A 24,737-nucleotide genomic window follows, 5' to 3' on the forward strand; every position below is an offset into this window, starting at 1 on the left:
TCATTGTTCATACAATCAAGCAAAGTCATGCTTGCTTATTTTCATTGATGTTGTCCTTGCTGTTCAAGAAGAAAACTTTCCAGTTTGACCACAATCATGTCACATTTCCAAGGACCTTCCGCTAGCTCACTGTGCCCTACGTTTTAATAATAGTTTGCTGCTGTTGTTCATGTTACTAGTTTATCCTGTCGTCTCTGATTGACACTAACGTAGATTGGGAAGAATCAATATTCACTGTGCTCTAATTTTCTGAGAATGTAACACTTTTAATTATACCATGATGATTTTGCAGTTAAAGAGCCACATGTATCATTATTACAAGTCACAATTACCTAATTGCGATTTTTTCCAAATCGCAATTAGGTAATCGCTAATCCTAATGTGAGAAACTGTTTTCAGTGATTCTTAATGAGTCGCAAATAGACCTACCTCATGCATATTAACCCCTTCCATGCTCATGACGGAACCGTTCCGTCATGAGCATCAGTCGAGCTGTGCTCATGACGGAACCGTTCCGTCATGACCACGCGCGTTTTCATTAGGGCTCAGCACCGGGGGGGAATACCGGCCGCACGGAAGGGGTTAATGAGGTAGGTCGAGATTTTTGAGCTATTAGGAATCTACGCCATCATAGGGATGGTGGCCTGCTAAGGTTAGCAGACCACCATGTCTGTAATTGCTTTTAAATAAAGCAATCTATTTTTTTGGAAAGCAGCCCATTTTCCTTAAAGGAAAACGAGATACTTTACAGAAAGTAACATGACATTTTTTCATTTTTTAAGACCAGGCAGTGGTCCGTGGGAAAAATTATTAAAAATTATTTTACAACCATTCACAAAGGTGAAGGGGTCCCTTGGGCTAAGGCAATAATGCTTGATACATGTGCCCCATAATGATTTAATATGTGAAAATAGTGTATATAAAACGTTGATTTTGGAGGTGAGCCAGAACCTACCTGGAGACTTTCTGATGCTTCTAGAAATGATGTCTGTTTATTTATTGATGTTGCTACTCATTTAGGATTTATAATTATTTAGAATTGACTTTTTATTCTGTATCTCTACTTGATGAGAGCCTTCATAGCAATGACTTAGGGCCCGGTTTAATTTTTGGCGATAAGGATACTCCGTCGAAACTGCGATAGAGTATCTTTACCAGCAAGAATGCGGTTCACCCACAAATTTTAATTGCAGGCGAACCTTATGGTTAAAAACAGGGGAGACTATGCTGTCTGAGTCGTGAATAATCCTCTCTGACGCCCTGTGGAGTAAGGGCTATCGAGGGCTGCATTTTGTGATGCAGGTCACGCTACGCAATTCATTTTATTTATTGAATTGTTTACTTCCCTCCAATTATCCTTATTCCGGTGTTTAGTAACCCCCACCCTGCACCTGCCCCACCCCGCCTTCCTGCCCCACGGAACTCCCTCCATGGGCCGCGGCTGGTTGGAAGGCAAGTGGGATCATCAGGAGTGATGCTGGTGGGAAGATATGGTAAACGGAGTAACAGTTTTTTCTGCAAAAGTCAAAGAAACAAAAGACAAAAAGAAAGACTGCAAGCGAGACTGAGGGAAACAAAAAAAAATAACAGGATTTAGATGAGGAAGATAACTTTGTTTAATGTTGTTTTGAATTCCAGATCAACTTCATACACTGATGAGATCCAGAGACAGGTGCAGTGTTTCAGGATGTACAGGCACAGTACATGGACTGACCGACCTTGCAGTTACAGGTACATAAATGAGTGCCCGACCTGAGACTAGACTGACAATTTTGCCAAGTACTGGAAGAAATTCTACCGTTGACTCTCCAGTTTTAAATGACATGTCTGCTACTGTTCCTGCTAAACCTTCTAAATAATGAGATAATAATATTGGATTTTTGAAGACTGAATTTGGAAAGATTTTACAGGGGACAATTAATATGAATAGGCTGAGTCATACAATGTGGATGAACTGAAATATTTAATCAGCGAAGCAGTGATGTGTGCAAATGAAGCACATGATCAGCTTTAGGAGCTAGCTGATAATTGTGAGGTTGACATCAGTAGAATGAGGAATTTACCCAGACATTATAAAAATGGGTTTGACCAATGTGGAAATAAGAGTTGGGTGTGGTGACATTTAGAGCTAACATGAAGGATCTAGGTGAAAAGATAAAGAACTGGAGGGATTTAAAAACATTTAGAGAATGGTGGGAAAAGTTAGTACGAAAAATAAAGCTTCATAGGCAGGAAGGAAAAAAAAGAGGTACAATATTGATTCTGAGTTAGAAGCAGCTGCAGAATTTCCCTTGAGGGAAGTATTGTGGGAAACTGTTTTTTTTGTTGCAGTACCCCCCCCCACCACACTTTCTGCCCCCTTTGTAGCTGATAGATGGCTGATTTCCACTCTTAACAGTTCACTGAAACCTATAACCAGACTTCAGTGCCAGCGCTTTTTCCTTAACACAAGGAGATGTCTGATTGTTTTGCAATTGGCACAGGACTTTAGCACCCCTGTACAACCCAGGACAAGGTACCTAGGGCATGGATACTAAAGAGGGTCCCTAGGGGGTGCAGCATTTCCAATACCACCCTAAGGAACCCATACACAAATTCCACACAGACTGCCATTGCAGGTTGCGTGACATGGTGCAAACCATAAATACAAATTTGACACAGCACACTCCTGTGTACCATGCAAAAGTCACTGCATTTAATATTTGCAAGTTACCCCTTCAGCAGGGTGCATTATATTTTATGTGAGGGCATATCGACATGAGCAGGTATGCCCCTATGATGTCAGGTTCTATTACCGTATATGGCAAGTGACCAGGGAAGCCATCTTAAGGTATTTACTGGGCACTGGTCAAAAAGAGTTACCCAGCTACATAATGGCTTCTTTGAAACTTAAGGTGTTTGGTATCAAACACCTTGCCTTAATACATCTGTACTGATACCATTACCAGATTTGTTATGACATGCACCAAGAGGGCACCTCGGAGGTGCCCCCTGAAACCTTACTATTCTAATAGTGTGTTGCCTGACCTAATTCTTCCAGCCTGCCACCACAGATACGTTTCTCACCCCCTGCATGTGAAAGCCCATGCTCCCAGGAGGTCGGGAACAATGTCTGCTCTGGCAGAAAGTGTTATTACCTCCTCCAGCAGGAAGGCTAGTGAATTAGTATGTCCATGCCAGAGGCTTCAAAGCCTCTGCTTCTTTGATAAGTGACCCAGGCATCCCCTAGACCTGAGGTCTAATTGGCACCAGGACTGAATGGAAATTAGATAGTCAAGATGTGTGTTGCACTGCCAGGCTGGACACACCACTAGGGTGGGCATCCTGAAGTGAACACAAAAGGAAGGATTTTACCATCTTGTGTATGGTGGAATATGGAACTCTACAACAGAATGATGCCCACTCCCCACAGGAGATGGTCATCTAGGGGGATAGTGACCCCAGGGGTAAATAGCCCATTGACTACTACTTTTCACTCACCTTAATGCCCCGAAATTGAGTATTTAGGTGGCACCTTGATACCAGGAAATCAGATTCAACTACTGGAAACAGAGGAAGAAAGAGCAAACACTGAAGCACTGCTCCAAAGATTGACGCAAAACCCTGCCAGGCTGCTTGCACTTTGATCATTGCTGGGACCGACTCTGCAAAGAGCTGGAAATCCTGCCCAAAGCCATTGAAGGACTGCCGTGCACCTAAACCACCAGAATAAATCTCCCTTGGAGTAGAGGAGCTGCTCCCCTGCATCTACAGGCACTGAAACACATTTCACCATGTTGCTAGACATCGGGCCCACTAAAAGAACAGCGTGAATTGGGAAGGTCTTCCTGCTCCAGGAGGTTAGATCGTCTCTTTGCCAAGTTTGGAGACGCCAGGACCCCCAGGAGACGCCGAGCACCAGTACCCTGGGTACCAGAGCAATTGCAGCAACCAAGGCTTGTTGTAGGTCTAATCTGGACTCCAGCATCACAAACGCAAACCTACCTTCAAGGGACATCAGGACCCACAGAGCCAACTTCAAGAGTGACCTTGTTTCCCTGTTTTCCCCTCTTCACCAGGTCACTGATACAGAGGGTGAGCCTCTGACCTTCGTAACCGATATCGAAAAGCACCACTGCACCAGAGGCCCCAGCCTTAGTCCAAGTGAACCAATTGTGCAAATGGGGTCCAAAGACAGTCTAAAGCTGAGCCCCCATTAGTGTTTGGCTGGATTGGTCCTTCAGTCCCTGCCTGTAGCCTCTTTCTGCAGGAAACCAAGAAACGCAAGAGTCTCCCGCTTCGTGACCCCATTGGAGAAAGCATTACTTCACACGAGCTCCCAAGCCCATCTGAACCAACAGTGTGACTGTGTGTCAGAGATCTTGGAGAACTGAGTTCTCCTAGGAGTTCAACTGGACTGGCCCCCGAGTCCCTGCTTGCAGCCTCTTTTCCACAAGACCATTTCCCATTGAAGTGAACAAGTTACCTGACTCTGAAATGCACCTCTGCACCCGGACACCCCAGTTCCGCCTGAGGTGACCTGTAGGCGTAGCCTTGGACCTTGCAGTCCAGGCGACCGGTCCTGGAAGTTGGTGCTAAGGGGCCCCATGCACCATATGTTTATTCCCCCTATGATATCATTACTGCTTGTAGCACCCGGTATAAGTGTATTTTATTACGACTTAAAAACTGGTAACTTGAAAAGTACTTACCCAATTACGATGATCTTGGTAAATTCATATAAAAATCTGTTACTTTTATAAATTGGTATTGTATCTCATTATGATGCACTATATAGAGAGCCAGCTTCCTACAAGTACATTGATGAAATGATGTGCATATGCTTTGGACAAGCAATGATTTTTATGCCTTTAGAACAAGAATTCCAAAATTGCAAGAAGAACCTAAGAAATGTTATAAAGAGGTTCATATATTGACGATTATATCAAAAATGATTTGGACTGATTTGTATATGTTTTTCGAAAATGTTGTTCCTAGTGATTTATGTACAGAATACAAGGTTGCTGTTGCTTGGCCGACTGAAAATACTCAATCTAGGGGCTCTTAGGGGAGTGTATGGTGGTAGTTAATGGGCTACTTACCACTGAGGTGCCTACAACCACTAAATGACCAATTCCTGTGGGAAGTGGGCATAGCCCTGACACAGAATTCTCTATTTTCAAAAAACCCATGATGGTGAAAACCTTCTCTCTCTACTTTAGGTAGCACACCTCAGGAGTGTGACTAGCCTGTAAGTGAAACACGATTCCTGAATATCTAATTCCCCGCCTGCTCTGGTGCCAAATTGGCCTTATGATAGGGGGTGGTGTCCCTCTGTTCTGGGGGAAGCCATACATACATTTCAAAGGTGGCAGAGGCTTTGAAGCCTCTGGTCTTCATATGTTAAATTCACTAGCCATACTGCTGGAGGAGGTGTGATCACCATCTGCTGGATAGGCATTGTTCCTGGCTCTGAGACCACGGGCTCTCACTTGCAGGGAGTCATGAACTCTTCTGTGGTGGCAGGCTGGATGATACCAGTCAGCTTGCACACAAAAAGGCTGGTAGTTGTTCTCTAAGGTGCCCTCTGGGAACATATAAATGCACTACTCAGACAAGGTGTTTGATACCAATGATCAGTATTTTCAGTGAAGCCATTATGACGCTGGGTAACTCACAATGACAAGTAACCAGTGCACACCCTTAAAATTGGTTCCTGCTCACTTGCAATGTCTAGCAATGGAGCCCATAGGGGCATATCTGTTCAGGCAGATGTGCCCTTACGTGTTATATAATGCACTCTGTATTAGGGCATGCTGTAGGGCTGACTTACATATGTGGTGTACTTGGGTATTGCTGACAGGGAGTGGGCAATGTCGTGTTTTTAGAATGGGTTGCACGATTTCACACATGCTGCAATGGAAGACTGCATGCAGTTTGTGTGTGGGTCCCTCAGAGTGGCGTAATACATGTGCAGCCCTAAGAGACCCTCTTAATACCCATGCTCCAGATACCAAGGGCACCATTTACCAGGGACTTACAGGAGTGCTAAAGTCCTTACCAATTGGGTTACATTTAGGAATTTGTCTTGTTTTCTAGAGAAAGATCACAGGCACTGAGGTTTGGTCAGCAGGGACTTAGTGCACTACCAATCAACAACATCAGTACCAGAGAGCAAAAAGTGGGGGTGACCATGTCAAAAAGCGACACTTTCCTATTCAGCCCCCCCCACCCCCAAACGAAAGTGAATAAGGCTAACCTTTCCAAAGAGAGTCTTCATTGTCTAAGCGGAAGAATCTGGAAAGGCCATCTGCATTGGCATGGTCAGTCCCAGGTCTGTGTTGTGCTGTAAAGTTCATTGCCTGTAGTGATATGCACCTTAACAACAGTTTGAGGGTTTTCACCTTTTATTTGCATGAGCCATCTGAGGGTTGTGGCTGAACAATGAAGTAAAAACCAAACCGGTATGGCCTCGGCTTATTCAGGGTCCTAACCACAGCAATGCCTTTTCTCTGTATGGCACGCCAATGCTGCTCTCTGAGGAGTATCCTTCTGCTAATATAAGTAACAGGCTGGTCTTGGCCATCATCCCTGGTTTGGGATAGGACCAAGCCTATTATGCTCAATGAAACGTCAAGTTATCCCTCAAATCAATGCTGTTGTCAACAGAACCATTTTCTACCTCTCCTTAATTGAAAAATATCCTCTCACTCCAACTCCGATGGAGTTTTGTCCCACCCTTTGTAACTCATGCCAAATTGTTCTTCCTGTCTCTCTTTAGCTCCTACAGAGTTGTGTTCCATCTTTTTCTAAATCATGCCAAGCTGGTCTTCCTGTCTCTTACTCTTTCTAGCTACTATGCAGTTTTGGTACACCCTTTGTACCACATGCCAAGCTGTTCGTCCAGTCTCTAGCACCTACAGATTTGTGTTGCTCCCATTGCAACTCATGTCAAGTTGCTCTTCCTGTCTCTCTCTAGCTCCTATGGAGTTTTGATCCACTTATGGTAACTCATGCTGCTTTTACTATCTGTGTCTACCGACTGAAGTAGAGCTACCCGTTATGCATGCAGTGAACAACAGCAGAGCTTCTGCTCTAGTCTGTGGTGGTAGCTCACAGAGAGATGCCCACCCCATCTGCTGATGTGCCAGGAGGGCTGCTGCTCCTGCCATGTAGCTCATGTGGTCATGGTATGCCAGTTTGTCTTTTGTTCCTACACTCTTTTGCATTACCTCTCTGCATGTAGTTTTCTATGTCTGTAGCATCTGTAGATCTCCTATTTCTGCATGTTCCTACCTGTGTCTGTCATTCATGCTGATCCAGAGTTACTATCAGGATCCATACCTCCAACACAGTTGATGCTACTATGGCATTTAGCTATATCTGTTGTGCCAGGGGATAGAACATACTCATGCTGGTCTTAGCCCCACTAGACTACCAGAATGTGCAATAGGGTGGAAGGGTGGAATTCAAAAATAGCTCTAAAAAGAGAAAGTTTTCCCAAATAAACCCAGAAAGGATCGGGAAATATCACAAATAAACAAAGAAATTCCTTTCTGTGTATTCCAATTTATGTGTTCACATGAGCTTTTCAAAACAACATTTGTTTAGACCAAATTCATCCCTCTTTTAAGGCCCCAAATAGAGTATAACAGTCACAACATAAGATTGTATGTATCTAAATGCTTTTTATTAAAAAAAATTCGTATGGATGCATTAACAATTCATTAAAAAACATTCATACATATGTCCTCCTAATCACATTCTATTCAAAATTTCACAATAAATCAATACATTTTTTACAATACATCATTTTAATAAAACCATAATTATACATATATAAAAAATCTGTGTGTCAACGCGTTTCGGTGCTTCGTTTTTATAGAACACCTTCCTCAGGACGGTTTGGTTTAAAAACATCAAATCTTCTTTCTAAAATTAAATGCATACAATTAATAAAATAATACTCTATTGGGAAACTTTTTTTTACACTAAAGAAACTAATGGAATGAGCGGTCATAAACAGATCTTACTTCAATATTTAATTTATCTTTTGGGTACCAGGTGTGTTCCAGGGGTTACAATAAATGTTCAACCTCCACTTTCCACTCTCTGTTTCATCAGAGGATCTGTATGTAAAATAACATTTATTTTAGATTTTACATTCAGGTTACAGATTTTAATGTCTATTGTACATGAACAATTGCCCCAGTATGCACTTACTTATTAATTGCCTGGGGGCGCCACGCTCTGTTTCAAACACTTTCTGTTGGTAGACTTTTAGATTTAGTTTGTTCTGTGTTTAACTCGCCCGAAGAGATTCCTTTCTTTAACTCCTCATGGGGTCACACAACGATCCTTCCTCTTTATTATTTGAGGGGATGTTCAGCGTCTGGATATACAATATGTAATATCAGTAACAGATTCCCCTCTTCTGATTATTACAATTTAGGTTTCCATTTTTTCTAGATGAATTATTAATTTAAAATGCAGCCAAATTAGTGGTACATTCTAACCCCTATCTGGTGAAAATTCGGGATAAAGAGTCACCTTAATATTCACATCTACCCCTCCATGTTGTTAAATGGGGGATACATGGTCCTTGCTACTTTCCTCTTGATAGCTGATAAATGGACATCTCAGTAAGGTATGGCTGAAGATTTAAACTACGACCCTTTCCTTAACATGCTGGTAAAAACTAAAAGAGATGTTAAAGCCATTTATTCAAACTTAGTTCTATGGCACATATTGCCCAAAGTGCTAACGGGGATATCTAGATAGTAGAAGCTTTTCAAAGCATACCGCCGTTACCGTTATTATTCCTCCTAGCGGTTCGATTCAATTTATCTTACCTCTGTTCGAGAGCGTAGCGGTCTGCCTGCCCGGTCTCCCTGGATATCCGTGTCAGTTAGAGTGCTATTCTGAGGAGGCTCTATTTATACTCAGCGTGGTTGGGATAATAAAGTTAAACGAGGAACAGCTGAGACTCGTTAAATGATAATTGTGACCTTGTCTCGCCATTTTTGTAGTTTCCACTTGTAGTTTTTGAATGCAATTTAAAAACAAAAATAGAGAACGGACTGCCGCCTTCATGATAGGGGAAACTAGGTACTAATATTAATTCTATTCCTCCAAATTATTTTGTCAGTAATGGCGGTCAATGCATATTCACGCAATAATAGTGAACAATTCAATCAAATATTCTCAAGTTATTTATCGTCCCTATTTGTATAATTTGACTCGGACCGATCGTATTGAAAAATACAGACCACCATTTTAGTAGTTTTTTTAAAATAAACAGTGGTTCTAGTGTTTCAGAGCCAAAAAAAGGGGGAATGGACTCTGGTTTCCATATGGTGTAACGTCCCCAATCATATTATAAGTATCGTTACCGATCGAATTAGAGAGAACGGTCCATCGAAATAATAGTGTATGGTTAAACAATAGTTCTAGTGTTTCGAGCTAGGAATGGAGAATGAACACCAGTGTCTATATTAGTATATCCGAAATGTCACTGTTATTTTTAATTTTTAACATACTTGGGAATAATTAACAGACAACAAGATCATGGTTAACTCTGCCTGTACAATAATCATTCAACTTATTCATGAAAACGGGAGGATTTTTTTCAATACTACAAATATCCTCCTATATACAAACGTTCAGCATTAATCACAGTCTCATCTTTATACATTATCATGCAATCGTTATAAGGAATGTATCATATTCTGATCCTACATATAAAAATTGACCCCATCTTTATAGGGTGAACATGATATTGAACCAATGATTTCTTTTTAGTAGCATAAAGCAGAATTTACACTCATTTTACAGTATTATAGGCACAAGATATCATCATATTCCAAGTATGTATTTTTTTTCTTCTTTGTACGTACAATATTCAAGCTTGTCAGCATATAAAATCAATTCTAGTTCAACTTATACAATATCCTAATCTTGCCAAAACGGAATACATTTTATCAAGCGTATATATTAATTCATCTCTAAATGCATGCCACTATGTGGCTTGATCTCAGTTAACTTAATTACATTTATTGTCTTCTGTGTTAAAAGATATTATCTTTAACCAGTTCTATAGTTCAACCTATTGATCCAGCCAATTTTATCTGACCATCCTTTCCCATTCTTCTCTACTATTCAGGCCATGAGTATACGTTCTAAACTTCGATATGAAGAATTGTTCTCTTTGTTTACGTCTTTTTTCAGTGTCACCTCCTCTCATTGATGATTTAATTTTTTCCACAATGAACCATCTCAGTTCATCTTCTTTATGATTTTCTGCCACCCAATGTTCTACTAATGGGGCATTTTTCCTTTGATTTTTTTAGAGCTGATCTATGTTCTGTTAGTTGTAACCGCATCTCACGACCTGTTTCCCCAATATAACCCTTTTCACAGGGGCACATTAGCAGATATATAACATTGGACGTTCTACAGTTTACATGCTCATTCATCCAATGAGTGGTGCCGTTTAGTTCAATTTTATCTGATCTAACAATAGTTTTGCAATGGGAGCATGTTCCACATGGTAAATTACTACGAATGGGTTTGCCCTGGTCAATGCTAAGTTGGGACCATTTCTTGGGCTCTCTGTATGATTGAACTAAACAGTTACGGATGGTTCTATTTCTTCTATATGAAAAAGTTGGTTTTGATAAATTTTCTTGGCCAACTTTATTTAAAATTGACCAGTTCTTATTGATGAGGTTTTTTAGTTTATAGCTCAAACCATTGTAGTCTGATACCAGTACAATGTTAGATTCTTTTTGTTGGGCCTTAACTTTAGGTTCAAAAAGGGTTTCCCTGTTTTGGTATTTTGCCCTTTTATAGCTTTCTCTTATCAGTCTTTTGGGGTAACCTCTTTGCAACAGTTTAACCTTCAGATTTTCTGCGTGTTTTTCAAAGGTGGTCCTATCCGTGCAATTTCTTCGGATCCTTATAAACGGGCTATAAGAAATCCCATCCTTTTGACTTTTGGGATGATAACAGGAATGATGGAGAAGTGTGTTTCTGTCCGAAGGTTTAACAAACAGTTCCACACATAACTTCCCATCTATCGCCATGATCTTAATATCCAAGAAGTCAACTGCCACTTGACTCTTGTTGGCTGTGAATTTCAGATTCAGATCACCACAATTCAGCCAATTCAGGAAAGCATTTAAGTCATTCTCGCTTCCTTCCCAGATAAAAAACACGTCTATAAATCTAGACCAGTGTTTGATGTTCTCATAGAAGGGACTGACCTCATTATAGATATGTAGCTCTTCAAATGTTCCAACATATAGGCAAGCTAAGCTCAGAGCACATGTCGCTCCCATACTCGTGCCTTTAATTTGGCAAAAGAAATCCTTATCAAATAAAAAAATGTTATTCATTAACACAATCTCGATACATTCCACAATGAAGGTGTTCTGTGCTGAGAGGTCCCCCTCCTCATCACACAAGACATTTCTCATCATGGTTATTGTATCCTGCTGGGGTATGTTGGTGTACAAGGACTCAATGTCCAAGCACACCAACATTGAGTTTCATTATTAAACTCAACGCCTTCCACTTTTGAAACCATGTCTGTGGTGTCTTTAAGGTAGGAAAGTAATTTTTCAACTAGTGGACGAATAAAATGGTCTGCATATTTACTGAGCGGCTCAGTGATTGAATCTATTCCAGACACTATGGGCCGCATTGGCGGGTCCCTCATATCCTTGTGGACTTTTGGTAGCCCCTAAAGGGCAGGTATTTTGGGGAGGTCATTAACAAAAAACCTAAATTCTTCCTATAAATCTAGACCACGAAGATTCACTCCCTCCTCAATAATAAGTTACATTACAGGAAGTCAAATGTAGGAGAATGGAATACAATATGTAAATTACGGGACCCCCTCTATCTGTATTTTGGTGACCGGGGAAGAGAGAGGAAAACACTATATATCAACAATTATCAAGATTCCCCCGTGGTCAGAACATAGTTTCTTTTCAGGCTTCGCTCTCAAAATTTATCAATCAATATTCACATTTAGTGCAGGAATAACAGTCTCATATTTTTCATTTGAATCTTTTTTATTTCTTTTTAGATTTTATCAAAATTATTTAAAACATTTATCTTATTTATCATTTTTTGAGTCTTTTTTTATGTGTAATTCATCAAATCATTAACATTTTTTAACATCCAAATAATTTAGACAATACAAATATCATCATTTATACAAAGTATATTGTTTGTTCTAAATAATGCATAAAGACGACAAAACCAATTGTACCCCTAAAGCACACAGAAACTACCTCACATACATCACATTCATACCGTTTCGCACTCTTCCAAGTTCTAAAACAATCTCTAAGTTTGGAATAACAAAGATCTTAAAAGTTTCCTAACGCCAGGTCTACGCGTTTCGGTGGGATGGGACCACCTTCCTCAGGACCAGCTTAGAAATAGTTTTATCCTCTCATTCTTCTTTGTGTGCAGGGTATCTGTAATTTAAAACAAGGGTACAATATCATATTCCTGTAATTAAATCCCTACACCAGGGCACAACTCTGTTTGAGTATTGATTGTTGCACTATATACAATTCGTTGCGACATTCACTAGGAGACATCAAATCACACCTAGAAATAGCGACACCATAAGCCTATAACTGTTCATTTTATGTGATCTACAGCAAGAACAACTCTAAGGAGGAATGATTTTACCAGCCCCTTATGTTGTGTTCAGTTTCTCAGGAACCTATTAATACTCCTTATGGACCCAACATTATCCTGTCAGTATATAGATCGTGTTCCTAATTTTTACCTTCCAATCAATTCCATACAAGACCTTTCCCGAACCCGTTCATTCGTGGTCAGTATGAGCAGTCCATATGTACCACCTAAATCAAAAGTAAAACATATCACGTGTTTGTTCTAAATTCCCAGTGTATAAAGTTGTAGACATTTATCAATTTCTGCTCTTACCACTAATATTGCTGCAACTGTCCTGTATACGACTCTTCTTTCTGACTTCGTTAAAATTGTAGTGTATTCTTTTGGACACTCTAAATCAAGGTATTTGTATCATTATTTCACTCGTTTGTTGGTTGTTTCAATTCTAAACACAGTGATCTGGAGCAATTCTTACCTCAAGGTATCTTGTCCTTTACATCCAAAGGGCCTATTCTTCAGATTTTACGATCAAGGGGCGCAGGTTTGGAGTATTTTAAATTTTGATTTCTATCCAATCTAGGAGACAGCAATAAACGCTTAGTTTTCTTGTTCTCCCTTTGATTACACTAATGGATTAAATCAATAAAGCTAACTCACTTTCGTAACTAATAATCCGGGGCTAACTTCCGAATCTTCTTATGTCTTGCCTTTCCTGGGCGCTGCTTAACTTCTCTGCTCGTCACTTTCTGGGTTGTCGCAAATTCTGCATAAACGGGTGGACAAACAATCACACATATCGTTATTGTGACGTTTCCCTTTTCCTCCCCCTTCGATGTTTCCAACATCGTCCGTTTTCTAACTTCTCAGCATAACTGTTCGTTTCGAAAAAGCCCTCTTTGCACAAAGGGGCTCCGACCTATCTCCCTAGCCCCGTGCTGCTGCTCACTCGCGTCTTGGACTTCTAACCTCGTCTTGCGTCTCCGTGTTAACTACCCTCAAAACTTTCTAAATTTCCCCGGTTTTTCAAAGGGACCCCGTCCGTAGTGCTTACCTCATTTACGGTGCGACCTTCCTTGAGTGGGTTCTTCCTGCCTGGTCTCCCCTTCTGCGGCCTGCGAGACAGCCAGTGCCTGTTGGATCTTAAATAGTAGCCCTCATTCCCGCTACTACCGCTTACGCCCTTTCACCGCACCGGAAGCAATTCCCATGATTTCCGGTTAGATTCGTGGGCGCCATATTGGGTAGGGATCGAATCATTAGTTTTTCTCGTGTTCTTAAGTCTTAATACGCTCCATCTTAGTCATGTCCTTATCATATTCCCGTTATACTGTTGAGTACTGTATGTTTATGACGACTCCGTGAGGGATCTCCTTACCTTGCTCATTTTATGGCTGCTCCAAATTCTCTGAGTTATTAAATTGTATATAATAACAACCAATAAGTTTATAGAGAACTCTCTATTATTAAGCTGAATTATGGCTAGCATCTATGAAATTAATAAGTCTACTTCTGTTTAGTTACAAGCCACGAAATATTTTCGTTCAGTCCCTTGCGAACACTATCAAAGTGATAGATCCAAAAACACTCGCGTCTTTTGCGAGTGTACTCCATAGTCTGACCCAGTCGGAGTTGGACTTTCTCCAAAATACACCACCGCAGATCACTTTCACTGTGATCAAGATCTATGCAATGCTGTACTAGTGGTGCTGCTATTTTCTGTAGTCTCACCGCAGATTTATGTTCGCTAAATCTGAGGCGAAACTCCCTGCCTGTTTCTCCAATGTAGGCGAGGTTGCAAGGACACATAATTACATACACAACATTGCTACTCCTACAATTTGTTAATGATCTCAGAATTACTTCAAAGTTATTATAAGTAATCCTTTCAGTTGTGATTGCTGCCTCGCAAGCATGACACGATCCGCATCTATGGTTACCTAGTACGGGACTATGTCCTGTAATTGAGCTCTGATTACTCTTAGTTTTTTGTTTGCTCCTAGTATGGACCAGCCGGTCTCTTAGATTTCTATTCCTCCTGTAGGCTACTAGGGGCTTTGTGCCAAAATTCTCACTCTCTTCCGTTTCCAGTATGTTCCAATTTTTGTTGATTATATTTTTGATTTTATGGTTCAAAGAAGAGTGATTAATGACACATGTGATGCGATCTGCCGGTTGTCTTTTTGTGCCACTTAGTAGAGAGTCGCGATCGAAATATTTAGCTCTTTTGAAGGCTTGTCGAATTAGGCGGTGTGGATACCCTCTATTGAGCAATCTAATTTTTAGATCTGTTCCGTGACGTTGGTATTCTGTTAGATTGGTACAGTTTCGGCGAATCCGAAGGAATTCGCCGAAGGGAATGGAATCCTTTTGGCAGTGTGGGTGGAAGCTGTTAAACTGGAGTATTGTGTTTTTAGCGGTGGGTTTCCTATATAAACTTACTTCTAATATCCCACTACTTCCATTTATCTCAATATCAAGGAACTCTACCTTCTCAGTGTGGTAATTGGATGTAAACTTCAGATTGGGGTCACTAGAGTTTAACCAACCTATATAATCCTGCAATTGTTCTTCCGTACCATGCCAAATAAAGAAAATGTCGTCTATGAAGCGCCGCCATAGACGAACGTTCTCAAAAAAGGGGGCGACTTCATTATACACATGCTGTAATTCCCACTCGCCCATATAGGCATTAGCTATGCTCGGCGCACAAGATGCCCCCATGCTGGTGCCCTTCACTTGTTTGTAAAGGGCACCATCATAGTCAAAAAAGTTGTTCAGCAGGACAACCTCCAGGCATTGTAGAATAAATCTGTCAGGTCGGCTGTCCGGATATCTTTGCAGAAGCGAGGATACCGATTGTAACGCTTGACATTGGGGTATGTTGGTATATAACGCCTGGTGTGATTTGATGTCTCCTAGTGAATGTCGCAACGAATTGTATATAGTGCAACAATCAATACTCAGAGTTGTGCCCTGGTGTAGGGATTTAATTACAGGAATATGATATTGTACCCTTGTTTTAAATTACAGATACCCTGCACACAAAGAAGAATGAGAGGATAAAACTATTTCTAAGCTGGTCCTGAGGAAGGTGGTCCCATCCCACCGAAACGCGTAGACCTGGCGTTAGGAAACTTTTAAGATCTTTGTTATTCCAAACTTAGAGATTGTTTTAGAACTTGGAAGAGTGCGAAACGGTATGAATGTGATGTATGTGAGGTAGTTTCTGTGTGCTTTAGGGGTACAATTGGTTTTGTCGTCTTTATGCATTATTTAGAACAAACAATATACTTTGTATAAATGATGATATTTGTATTGTCTAAATTATTTGGATGTTAAAAAATGTTAATGATTTGATGAATTACACATAAAAAAAGACTCAAAAAATGATAAATAAGATAAATGTTTTAAATAATTTTGATAAAATCTAAAAAGAAATAAAAAAGATTCAAATGAAAAATATGAGACTGTTATTCCTGCACTAAATGTGAATATTGATTGATAAATTTTGAGAGCGAAGCCTGAAAAGAAACTATGTTCTGACCACGGGGGAATCTTGATAATTGTTGATATGGAGAATGGAATACATTCAAAAAGAAAGTAAGAGAGGAGGAGCCAAGATGGCGGACTGACCGGACGTGTGAGCTCCCGGCTCCGCAAGCCGTCTGCCGTTTTTCGAAAATCCTGGCATTTATATGCACCTACAACGTGTGCGACTGGGGCCGCGAACGAATCACGGCTCCCAGCGTTCTTCCGACGTCCCCGCCGGCTGTTTTTGCTGAGGATTTGCGGAGTTTGCCGACTTCCGACTCTGCCCCCCTGGTTCTGCCCAGATCGTCGCCGCCGGACGCTGCGGGTCGTGTTCCGGGGGACGTGTTGGGGCAGGGCTGGAGTATATACTGCTGCAGCCGGCGGTGGAGGTGGGCTGACTGGAATACCTTTCATCGGCGATGGAGTGGGTCCCTACGAGGCTGTAGCCGTGCAGGCGACATTTCCTTTGTTCTGCGGCCGGTGGTCTGAGCTGCCTCCATCTTGGGTCGCCCCCTCCGCCGTGTGCCATCCCCATTGACTGACTCCGAGGGGGCTTTCACACCGCGCTGGCCTCGGACTACGAGCTGTGTTTCCTTTGGTGACCCTGCCTAACATCCCTTCTGGTTATGAAGTCGCCCCCCCCCCTCTCCGCTATGGGCTCATTGCGAGGGTGTATTGATGCCGGACTACCGCACCGACACAGCGATCGCTTCTGTCTCCCCGGTCCGTGCTGCCCTGCCTCACTGCAAGCTTGAGGGTGCCCCGGTGGCGTCACTGCGCACTTCTACCCGGCCGATGTCGGGGAATGATCTGACTTATGGCGATATCCTGACTGCCCTTGCGGATCTAGGGGCGACTTGGCAAAGACACGCCTGTGAACTGGAGCGGAGGATGGACGGTGTGGTGCCCTGCGGGGAGCGATTGTGGCGGGCTGGCCCACTGGTGCCTCTCATTTCTCCTGCGGTAGATACAAGGTTGCACAGTGAGACTACTGTGGAGCGCCCTATCCTTGGATACAGTGTCGAGGGTTCCCTTTCTGACGAGGCTACAGTTGCGAGGTCTCCTTCCACTTCGGAACTTGAGACTTTGCCTCTGCGAGTGCTGCGGGGGCTTTCTCTACATTGTTGGACTGTTTGCCTACAACGAACGCTCGTCAACTTGGACACAGTGATGCTCGGTGTTTGGGAACACTCATTTCCTCTGCTTCTTCTATTCCGTGGGCGGCCATCTTGCTCCTTTGTTTTGCCTGCGGTACGCTCGCAGCGGCAGCCATCCTCTGAGGGGTTTCAGCGCTCCGGCCAGGGCTGATGTTGTCTCCCTCTCTGATTTGTCCTGATCGACTGGCTGTGCCCGGACTATAACGCTTATTGATATACTGTTTATGCTGCCTATATGTGCTTCCCTACTTCAGACTGCAATTGCTATTAATCTCCGTGCTCTTTATTTTGGGGTGCACCTGCTTTGTCTGATTTTTGTCCTTTTCTAACGGGATGGATGTAATCACGGGCTGGGGGTCCGGGGACGTTTAATATTGTTGGGGGTCTCGGATCTCGTTTCTGTCCGGCGGGAGGGGACTCGGGTTGGGGCTTTCTCTTGATATACGCAGGGGCTTTACTTGGGATATCGCTTCACATTGGTGTTGATGACTTTTGCATTTGCCTTGATATATTTGTTGTGTTGCTGGGGTCTGATGTTGTCAGTGGAGGCCGGGATTCGGTTAATAAGGCCCTCCTCCGGGGCGGCTCCCTTTTGATTGTTGGCGCTGGTTGGGACCTGCGCAGTCCATCCTGCTTCTGGGTATCTTCTTTCTGTTGTGTGCGGCCATTTTGTCTCTTCGTCCTGGATTGGGGCGGGACCTCCGAGGGAGATATGTTCTGGGATCCGTTTTTACGACTGGCCGGGGCTGGAGGGGAATTTTCTCTATGGACATGTGCTTGATTAGCGAGTGAGACTCGAGATGGGGCGTTTCTTCATTCTGTGTTGTTGTTTTGTATATGTCTTTCCCCATTCTCTCCTGTGTTTCATGCTGTATTATGGTATTTGGGGTGGACGGTTTATTGGTGATTGGGTGACCGGGACCATACGGAATTGGCCCTCTTATTTGCGATGGCCTTGCCTGGTGGGCTTCGGTAGTTCTGGCCGGACTGTGGGTGTTTCCATCATTGGTATTGTTTGCTCGGCTGGCGCGGACCCGGACAGCTCCGCCTTTTGCTATGTTGTTTTGTGTTGATCCGGGGCATTAGGTGTGCCTGATCCTGACACTCATTTGGTTCTCGGTCCTCCGAATCTACTGTTGTGCGCGGCGTAGAGGTTGTATATGGCTGGGAACTCCGGGAGCTCCGATATTGTGTGGGCTCCTCCCCACCTTCCCTTTTTCCTGGGAGTATTGGATTAATCTATCCTTTTTACTCCCTATATTTCAAGTGTGAGGGGTCTTTCTTTCCTTTTTCTTTCCTTTTTTCTTTTTCTTTTCCTTCTTTCTTCGTCTGTATTTCGGGTTCTTTAATGGGCGACAGACACGCTGCCGGGGGGGGGTAGGCCGTAGCCTCCGCATTGATGTTGGGTGGGGGGTGGGATTTATTTTATTTCGTTTAGTTTCTATGGGCCTTATTTTTCTATTTCTCTGCGCTTTCTTAACCTGTTTCCGTTCTGGGTCCGCGATAGGGGTTAATGGGGAGGGGGTGGCGCTGTAATGGTGTGCGACTGATGGCTGCTACTTTGGCTGTTTTATTTGGTGCCGCCATGTTGCTTGAGGTCTTAATATCCGTTGTTGTTTCCTGTAGTGCGGCCGCATGCCCCTGCCGTGCTGCTATGGTATGGACTCAGTTCTCCTTCTATCTTCTCTTTCATTACTTTGTATTTAGATCAAAAAGACAAAAGAAAAACCTTAAAACTTAACCTTAAATGCTCCTTCTCCTCGGTGGCATGATTCTATTAGTGTAACGTTTAATGCTTGTTGATATATCATCCGCTACCACTGAGGAACTGTATTGCTTGCTCTTGTGCCTTAAAGTATTGTGGCCGGCCTGACGGTTGTGGGCCCGTATTTGTTTCATTTCTCTCTGCACAATAAAGGTTTTAAAAAAAAAAAAAAAAAAAAAAAAAAAGAAAGTAAGAGATGTGGTAACTCTAGCAAAAGAAGATTCCATTATATGTGACGAAGAATTTAGGTTTCTTGTAATGACCACCCTAAAATAGGAGGGGGACCTCTCAACACAGAACACCTTCATTGTGGAATGTATCGAGATTGTGTTAATGAATAACATTTTTTTATTTGATAAGGATTTCTTTTGCCAAATTAAAGGCACGAGTATGGGAGCGACATGTGCTCCGAGCTTAGCTTGGCTATATGTTGGAAAATTTGAAGAGCTACTGATCTATAATGAGGTCAGTACCTTCTATGAGAACATCAAACACTGGTCTAGATTTATAGACAACGTGTTTTTTATCTGGGAAGGAAGCGAGAATGACTTAAATGCTTTTCGAATTGGCTGAATTGTGGTGATCTGAATCTGAAATTCACAGCCAACAAGAGTCAAGTGGCAGTTGACTTCTTGGCTATTAAGATCATGGCGATAGATGGGAAATTATGTGTAAACATGAGACTGTGATTAATGCTGAACATTTGTATATAGGAGGATATTTGTACTATTGAAAAAAATCCTCCCGTTTTCATGAATAAGTTGAATGATTATTGTACAGGCAGAGTTAACCATGATCTTGTTGTCTGTTAATTATTCCCAAGTATGTTAAAAATTAAAAATAACAGTGGCATTTCGGATATACTAATATAGACACTGGTGTTCGTTCTCCATCCCTAGCTCGAAACACTAGAACTATTGTTTAACCATACACTATTATTTCGATGGACAGTTCTCTCTAATTCGATAGGTCACGATACTTATAATATGATTGGGGACGTTACACCATATGGAAACCGGAGTCCATTCCCCCTTTTTTTAGCTCTGAAACACTAGAACCACTGTTTATTTGAAAAAACTACTAAAATGGTGGTCTGTATTTTTCAATACGATCGGTCCCGAGTCAAATTATACAAATAGGGACGATAAATAACTTGAGAATATTTGATTGAATAGTTCACTTTTATTGCGTGAATATGCATTGACCGCCATTACTGACAAAATAATTTGGAGGAATAGAATTAATATTAGTACCTAGTTTCCCCTATCATGAAGGCGGCAGTCCGTTCTCTATTTTTGTTTTTAAATTGCATTCAAAAACTACAAGTGGAAACTACAAAAATGGCGAGACAAGGTCACAATTATCATTTAACGAGTCTCATCTGTTACTTGTTTAACTTTATTATCCCAACCACGCTGAGAATAAATAGAGCCTCCTCAGAATAGCACCCTAACTGACACGGATATCCAGGGAGACCGGGCAGGCAGACCGCTACGCTCTCGAACAGAGGTTAGAAAAATTGAATCGAACCGCTAAGAGGAATAATAACGGTAACGGCGGTATGCTTTGAAAAGCTTCTACTATCTAGATATCCCCGTTAGGACTTTGGGCAATATGTGCCATAGAACTAAGTTTGAATAAATGGCTTTAACATCTCTTTTAGTTTTTACCAGCATGTTAAGGAAAGGGCCGTAGTTTAAACCTTCAGCCATGCCTTACTGAGATGTCCATTTATCAGTTGTCAAGAGGAAAGTAGCAAGGACCATGTATCCCCCATTTAACAACATGGAGGGGTAGATGTGAATATTAAGGTGACTCTTTATCCCGAATTTTCACCAGATAGGGGTTAGAATGTACCACTAATTTGGCTGCATTTTAAATTAATAATTCAACTAGAAAAAATGGAAACCTAAATTGTAATAATCAGAAGAGGGGACTCTGTTACTGATATTACATATTTTATATCCAGACGCTGAACATCCCCTCAAATAATAAAGAGGAAGGATCGTTGTGTGACCCCATGAGGAGTTAAAGAAAGGAATCTCTTCGGGCGAGTTAAACACAGAACAAACTAAATCTAAAAGTCTACCGACAGAAAGTGTTTGAAACAGAGCGTGGCGCCCCCAGGCAATTAATAAGTAAGTGCATACTGGGGCGATTGTTCATGTACAATAGACATTAAAATCTGTAACCTAAATGTAAAATCTAAAATAAATGTTATTTTACATACAGATCCTCTGATGAGACGCAGAGTGGAAAGTGGAGGTTGAACATTTATTGTAACCTCTGGGACACACCTGGTACCCAAAAGATAAATTAAATATTGAAGTAAGATCTGTTTATGACCGCTCATTCCATTAGTTTCTTTAGTGTAAAAAAAAGTTTCCCAATAGAGCATTATTTTATTAATTGTATGCATTTAATTTTAGAAAGAAGATTTGATGTTTTTAAACCAAACCGTCCTGAGGAAGGTGTTCTATAAAAACGAAGCACCGAAACGCGTTGACACACGGATTTTTTATATATAATTATGGTTTTATTAAAATGATGTATTGTAAAAAATGTATTGATTTATTGCGAAATTGTGAATAGAATGTGATTAGGAGGACATATGTATGAATGTTTTTTAATGAATTGTTAATGCATCCACTACGAATTTCTTTTAATAAAAAGCATTTAGATACATGCAATCTTATGTTGTGACTGTTATTCTCTCTCCGGGGCCTTAAAAGAGGGATGAATTTGGTCTAAACAAATGTTGTTTTGAAAAGCTCATGTGAACACATAAATTGGAATACACAGAAAGGAATTTCTTTGTTTATTTGGAATTCAAAAATATCCTCACCAGTCTTCAAAGTACAGGATCTCTGGGCAGTATGCAGAGACAATACTGCGGCAATGGTCTCATCTGTCTCTAGAAACTGGCACTCCTCTAGGTCAGAGCCAAGAATATTCAACCATTCTCTGGTCACTTGTTCCATCAATGTTTCTTCAAGTGACTGTAGAACAAAGGAAGAGCTTAGGCTGTCCAAGGTGTGAAACTATACAACAGTTTTATCACTCAACTTCAATAGGATTACTGTTGCTGTCAGTCCAGAAATGTACTAAAAGGAGCCTTTCAAATTGGTCTAACTTCAGCATGGGAGTGACCAAAGAGTGTCAGATTTAGGTTCATAATAAACATCAGGTAAACTCTGATTATCATGTTTTTTAGAAAATCTGTTGTCATGCTATTCTTTCTTACTGTTACAATGTTTGGAAGTGCCCAACTGATTTATACAATTTTATGAAACTCCTACATAAAATGAAATGAAATGGAGTTTTATAAAGCGCATTACTACCCGGAGGCCTCGTAGAGCTGCGGACGTGTGGAGGGGAGAGATCGCCAAACCAAGGGTTATTGAAAGAGGAGTTTTCAAGTTTTTGCGAAATTTGAGGAGATCAGGTTCACTGCGCAAGGTGAGTGGCAGGGAGTTCCAGACAGAGGCCGCATTCCACGAAAAAGAGTGGCCTCCGCATCTGGCTCGTTTGATTTTCCTAGTTGCGGCTAGAAAGGTTGTGATGGAACGTAACGATCTCCGTGGATAGTATGGAGTAACCAAGGAACAGATCATGGCGGGACCTTTTCGCCATATAGCTTTGTGTGTTATGCACATTGCCTTGAATTTTATCCTGGCCTGAATGGGCAGCCAGTGTAGTTTCCTCATAGCGGCAGTGCCCGAGTGTCCTCGCGGAAGTCCGAGGAGGGGACGTGCTGCCGCATTCTGGGTGACCTGGAGTTTTTTAATGGTACTAGCAGGAGCGCCCAAATAAAGGGCGTTCCCATAATCAAGGCGGGACAGGACTGTGGAAAAGTAAATTTTGCCATGTTCTGTGTCCCTACGTGTTCCCCATCCTATGTTATATGTGCATGATTAATATGCATATGTATTCCCTTATGATCGATTTAAAGACGCAATTATAGTTGTGTCCAACTCTAGTATGCCAGTTTCCAGTTCTCGTGAAAGCTACGAGTATTAGGCCTATGTAAACCTATGTTGCCACGTTTCACAGTATGCACGTTAATTCAGAATAAAGTCCCCGTTTCTAGGCCTCAAAAGGGCCCGGACACCAGATTCAGCTCCTATCTCCTGAACCCTCTCCGAGGAGCGATACAGCCCCCACCTGTATCCCTGACCCTTCACTTACTTCCTGCCTCACAGTGCCCGGCTCGGCCTGGCTCTGCCTGCCAGTCTGCCAAGAGTATGTTATGATTCTAGTTATCAGTCCAGCCCTCCTTCTCTGCATTCCTAAGCTACTGAATCGCATCAATAGTTTCAGTCATAGTCTAGCCTTTATGTCTCCATGTAAGAGAAATACTGTATTAATGGTCATCGAATATTCCTCGACCCGCACTACACGTAGAATAATGCATGCACCAGTCTTAGAGTCTGTTAGCCTTTGCCCTGATAACTCTTGGATTCTATCAACATGTTCTCTAAACACCAGATACCAGATAGGTTTTAGGTACATGTCGCTCTGACACTCCAGACTTTAGTCTCCTCTTCTAGTGCAGAAGTCATAGCCCCCAGTTCTCCCTGGTAACACGTCATTGCCAGTTTGCGCGCACTACTAGGTCAGAGGTCCCAGCTCCTCAGGTAGCCCCCTCCATGTTTCCGCCCCATTTATGACATATTCTGTTACGTTTACATCACATGTCTATGTATACGCCCTGTACACGCCTCTTGTTACACCCACTTTATGCCTTATCTTTCGCGACTGCTACGAACCCCGCCCACTGCTACGCCTACTGTATTGACTGTAATGCAATTGTTTTAGTATATATATGTTATGCACTGTTATTAAAGTTGCTCTAGCCATTCCAGATCCTGCCCCCGGCAGCTGCCATCCTATTCCCGTGCAGGTTGTCCTGTTCCTGTCCTTTATGCCTGTATTAAAACCTGCAAACTCCAGCTACCTCGAATCTTGACTCTTATTTATTGAGCTATCTGTTATTTGTATATCTAGTCAAAAATAGTACAGGTAATTAATTATTTATTTACCACATAATGGCGCCCGAATAGGGACTTGCCCTTTCCCCACGCGCCGGAGAAGCCACGCAAGCCCCCTGACCCTCTGCAGCCGTGACGGAACCATACCGTGCACGTGCAGATATTTCTGCTTCAAGTATCCCTCAGGCCCACGGAGGAGACGGAGGTTGCGGTCCAGCATCCAGACGAGGCGGTGGAGGAACGCGGCGAGTCCCGACCAGAGCCCAAGCCGAGAGTTCAAGGTCCGAGGTATCCGGAGGCCCACCCGTAACTGAAGTCCGAAGTTCGTAGTCCGTCGTCGTAGCAGTCCAGTCCAGTCCGAGGCCTTCCGTTCTTGCTGCCCGGTGAGTACCGTTGCTGGGGTAGTATCTAGACAGGGTCAATTAATTTGTCTCTGGTCCGTGGGTTTGGGTACGCAAATCCAACACGAAGTGTCCACCTAGGTGGATGCGGGTCCTGACGTGTCTCTTTATGGGACCGGTATGTTTCATACTGTTTCAGCAGTGCATCTAGTAATTCTAGTAAGTTCTGTTCTCGAGAAATTCATGTGTTCTGTTCTCAAGTATTCCAGGTAATGTTTCTGTCCGAACTGTTATTTTAAATGTTATTTCAATGTGT

At 42.1% G+C, this 24,737-nt stretch overlaps 1 protein-coding gene and 1 long non-coding RNA gene across 2 annotated transcripts in view; one reads left to right on the forward strand and one right to left on the reverse strand.

The window, feature by feature from the left end:
- Positions 1-24,737, forward strand: part of LOC144756279 (uncharacterized) — a 385,761-nt gene that overhangs the window by 156,035 nt on the left and 204,989 nt on the right. Inside the window, exon 2 of the long non-coding RNA XR_013595109.1 lies at positions 1,639-1,731. This is a non-coding gene — a long non-coding RNA (uncharacterized LOC144756279). The remainder of the gene's footprint in view (positions 1-1,638; positions 1,732-24,737) is intronic.
- The window catches only part of LOC144756278 (uncharacterized), a 411,513-nt gene that overhangs the window by 139,299 nt on the left and 247,477 nt on the right, over positions 1-24,737 (reverse strand). The gene's annotated exons all lie outside the window — the stretch shown is intronic.

Source organism: Lissotriton helveticus, chromosome 5_1 (genome assembly GCF_964261635.1).
Source record: "Lissotriton helveticus chromosome 5_1, aLisHel1.1, whole genome shotgun sequence".
Classification (NCBI taxonomy): domain Eukaryota; kingdom Metazoa; phylum Chordata; class Amphibia; order Caudata; family Salamandridae; genus Lissotriton; species Lissotriton helveticus.